The following is a 4,439-nucleotide window of genomic DNA, read 5'->3' as shown; positions in this document are numbered from 1 at the left end:
CCAGATGGAGGATCATCAATCTCTTCAGGACACTGCCAGGCCAGAGGTTGTCCAAGACGGAAGGACACCCAGGAACTTCTGCAAATGAGTAAACCAGTGCACAGTAAGGGTGAGGTTCTTGTTCAGGGTCACACAGTGAGCTAGTCATAGAATCAGGCATTGGGTGTCAGAACTTCCTGGGATCCATTCCTGCCTATTCCTCTGGCCACCTAGTAACTGGATTTACCTTATGTCCTGGTACTGAACCAACCTTTCCCTTTGGACTTCATCCTCTGATCTTGACCTTTCCTGTCCACTCCTCCTCCCCGCAACCAAGCTCTCTCCCTCCCACTTCTTCCCAGTCCCCGTTTTTTCCTCTCCCAGGCAGCCTGACAATCACTTCCCCACTCTGTTCTGCCCTCAGAGCCCTTTGCTCACCTTCTCTGGTCTCGGACCTTGGTGTTGGTTTTTGCTTTCTGCCCATCTGTCTGAAGGGATCCTGGGGGCCCTGGCTGGGTCAATGTAGGGACACACATGCCTGGGTTGGTGGGTCTCACTCTGCAGCATCAACTTCCAGAGACCAAACGTTTATACCAGTCCCAACCAAGGAGATGCCATGCTATCGTGATAAACAATTGCTGTGCTCTTCTGTGTGCCCGGCCCTGAGCCGTGTGCTGCGCATTCACTGGCCTTGGTCCTCACAAAACTGCTTGAGGGTAGTATTATCACCTCAATCACACAGATGAGGAAATGAATCTCAGGAGGATGAGGCCATGTGGCCACAGCCATGTGATTAGTAAGAACCCCAGAGCCATGTGATTCAAAACATTCCATGCCCACCTTCTCTTCTTCTGTAACTCCCATATCTCCACACAGATGCAAGGACGAGGCCATAACTGCGACTGGACACACCAGAAACCCATCTCAGGAAGTCACTCAGGCCATAAGTATCACGGGATTATTGAGAGATTTTAAAATGTTCATACGCTGTGTCCAGAATTTCCATGACTAAAAAATCTACCCCAAGGAAATAAGAATCATGGGAAACAATTCTGTACAAAGATATTTGTAACAGTATTATTTGTCAAAGAAAAATCCTGAAAACAACCTAAATGTCCAAGACTACTTCTTCCACCTGTAATCCCAGCACTTTGAGAGGCTGATGCAGGCAGACCACTTCAGCCCAGGAGTTTGAGACCAGCCCGGCCAATGTAGCAAGACCTTGTCTCAAAAAAAAAAAAAATCAAAAAATTAGCTGGATGTGTTGTTGCACACCTGTGATTCCAGCTACTTGAGAGGCTGAGGTAGGAGGATCACTTGAGCCCAGAAGGTCAAGGCTGCAGTGAGCCATGATCACACCACTGCATTCCAGCCTGGGTGATAGAACGAGACCACCACCCCTCAAAAAAAAAAAAAAAAAACAACAAAAACCAAAAACCTAAAAACTATGGCATTGCATTGCAGAAAATACATCTCAGACATTGAAAATGTTTACCAAGAGTTTTATAATATTATAGGGCAAATGTTTATTATATAATACCAAATAAAAATAGCAGGTTAGGCTGGGTGTGATGGCTCACACCTGTAATCCCAGCAATTTAGGGGGCTGAGGCAGGCTTATTGCTTGAGCCCAGGAGTTCGAGACCAGCCTGGGCAACATGGAACACCCAGTCTCTACAAAAAAATACAAAAATCAACCCTGTGTGGTGGCGTGCCTGTAGACGCAGCTACTTGGGAAGTTGAGGTGGGTGGATCACTTAAGCCCAGGGCGGCGGGGGTGGGGGGACAGTGTGGCGGGCAGGGGCGGTGGAGGCTACAGAGACCCTATCTATAACAACAAAAAAAGCAGGTTAACAAAGACTGAATAGCCACATAAATCCTAAGCAAAAATGATAAAGCTGGAGGCATCACACTTCCAGCTTTAAATGTACTAAAAAAAATGGACTTCAAAATGTACTAAAAAAAGCTATAATAACCAAAACCGCATGGTACTGGCATAAAAACAGACACATAGACCAATGGAACCGAATAGACAACCCAGAAATAAATCCATGTATTTATAGTCAACTGATTTTCCACAACGGTGCCAATAATGTCCTTTGGGGGAAAGGACAGTCTCTTTAATAAATGGGTGTGGGGAAAACTGGATATCTATATGCAGAAAAATGAAACTAGATCTTTATCTGTCATCATTAAAAAATTAAATCCAAATTGATGAAAAACTTAAATGTAAGACCCCAAACTAGAAAACTACTAGAAGGGAACTAGAAGCAGTTTCTCTGCTCCTTCTTGAATCCCTGCCTGGTTCAGCCTGCCTGCCTTCACCATGTCCATCAGGGTGACCTAGAAGCCCTATAAGGCATCCATCTCTGACCCCCAGGCCTTCAGCAGCTGCTCCTACACGAGTGGGCCCAGTGCCCACATCAGCTCCTCGAGTTTCTCCTGAGTGGGCAGCAGCAGCTTCCAGGGTGTCCTGGGCGGAGGCTGTGGCGGGGCCAGTGGTATGGGAGGCATTACTGCTGTCACGGTCAGCCAGAGCCTGCTGAGCCCCCTTAACCTGGAGGTGGACCCCAACATCCAGACCACGCACACCCAGGAGAAGGAGCAGATCAAGAGCCTCAACAAAAAGTTTGCCTCCTTCATCGATAAGGTACAGTTCCTGGAGCAGCAGAACAAGATGCTGGAGACCAGGTGGAGCCTCCTGCAGCAGCACAATACAGCTCGGAGCAACGTGGACAACACGTTCAAGAGCTAAATCAACAACCTTTGGCAGCAGCTGGATACTCTGGGCCAGGAGACGCTGAAGCTGTTGGCAGGGCTTGGCAACAATCAGGGGCTGGTGGAGGACTTCAAGAACAAGTACGAGGATGAGATCAATAAGCGTACAGAGATGGAGAATGAATTTGTCCTCATCAAGAAGGATGTGGTTGAAGCTTACATAAACAAGGTAGAGCTGGAGTCTGGCCTGGAAGCACTGACTGATGAGATCAACTTCTTCAGGCAGCTGTATGAATAGGAGATCCAGGAGCTGCAGTCCTAGATCTCGGACAGGTCTGTGGCGCTGTCCATGGACAACAGCCGCTCCCTGGACATGGACAGCATCATAGCTGAGGTCAAGGCACAGTACGAGGAGATCACCAACCGCAGCAGGGCTGAGGTTGACAGCATGCACCAGATCAAGGATGAGGAGCTGCAGATGCTGGCTGGGAAGCATGGGGATGACCTGCAGCACACAAAGACTGAGATCTCGGAGATGAACCAGAACATCAGCTGGCTCCAGGCTGAGATTGAGGGCCTCAAAGGCCAGAGGGCTTCCCTGGAGGCTGCCATCGCAGATGCCAAGCAGCACAGGGAGCTGGCCATTAAGGACGCCAATGCCAAGCTGTCCGAGCCGGAGGCTGCCCTGCAGTGGGCCAAGCAGGACATGGCACAGCAGCTGCCTGAGTACCAGGAGCTGATGAACATCAAGCTGGCCCTGGACATGGAGATCGCCACTTACAGGAAGCTGCTGGAGGGCGAGGAGAGCCGGCTGGCATCTGGGATGCAGAACATGAGTATCCATACGAAGACCACCAGTGGCTATGCCAATGGGCTGAGCTCAGGCTACAAGGGCATCACAAGCCCCAGCCTCAGCTTATGGCCTGGGCTCCAGCTTTGGCTCTGGCGGGGGCTCCAGCTCCTTCAGCCACACCAGCTCCACCAGCGCCATGGTTGTGAAGAAGATGGAGACCTGCGATGGGAAGCTGGTGTCCAAGTCCTCTGACATCCTGCCCAAGTGAACGACCATGGCAGCCCCGCCCAACCTATCCCTCCTGTGGCTGCCCCAGAGCCTGTGGGGGAGCCAAAGCCCACTTGTGGTGGGAGACTTAACTGGCTGGGGTACTCCCCCTTGGCGATGCCTCCAGCTACAAAGCAATTTGATCTTTTTTTCCAAAAGAAAACCTCAGCTAGCTATGCAAAAAGAAAGAAAGAAAGAAAGAAAGAAAGAAAGAAAGAAAGAAAGAAAGAAAGAAAGAAAGAAAGAAAGAAAGAAAGAAAGAAAGAAAGAAAGAAAGAAAGAAAGAAAGGAAGGAAGGAAGGAAGGAAGGAAGGAAGGAAGGAAGGAAGGAAGGAAGGAAGGAAAAAAGAAAGAAAGAAAGAAAGAAAGAAAGAAAGAAAGAAAGGAAGGAAGGAAGGAAGGAAGGAAGGAAGGAAGGAAGGAAGGAAGGAAAAAGAAAGAAAGAAAGAAAGAAAGAAAGAAAGAAAGAAAAAGAAAAGAAAAGAAAAGAAAAGAAAAGAAAAAACTAAAACTACTAGAAGAAAACATATAGGAAACACTTCAGGACATTGGATTGGTCTGGGCAAAGATTTAATGGAGACCTCAAATGCACAGGCAACAAAAGCAAAAAATAGACAAATGGAATTAGATCAAACTAAAAAGCTTCTGTACAGCAAAGGAGACAAGCAACAGAGTGAAGAGA

The 4,439-nt window shown here is 48.2% G+C and overlaps 1 pseudogene; it reads left to right on the top strand.

The window, feature by feature from the left end:
• Positions 1-2,305: 2,305 nt before the first annotated feature.
• LOC102128608 (keratin, type II cytoskeletal 8 pseudogene) lies at positions 2,306-3,765 on the top strand (annotated as a pseudogene).
• The last annotated feature ends 674 nt before the right edge of the window (positions 3,766-4,439 follow it).

The sequence above is a fragment of the Macaca fascicularis genome, chromosome 7 (assembly GCF_037993035.2).
Source record: "Macaca fascicularis isolate 582-1 chromosome 7, T2T-MFA8v1.1".
NCBI lineage: Eukaryota > Metazoa > Chordata > Mammalia > Primates > Cercopithecidae > Macaca > Macaca fascicularis.
This window is presented reverse-complemented; position numbering and strand designations above follow the sequence as displayed.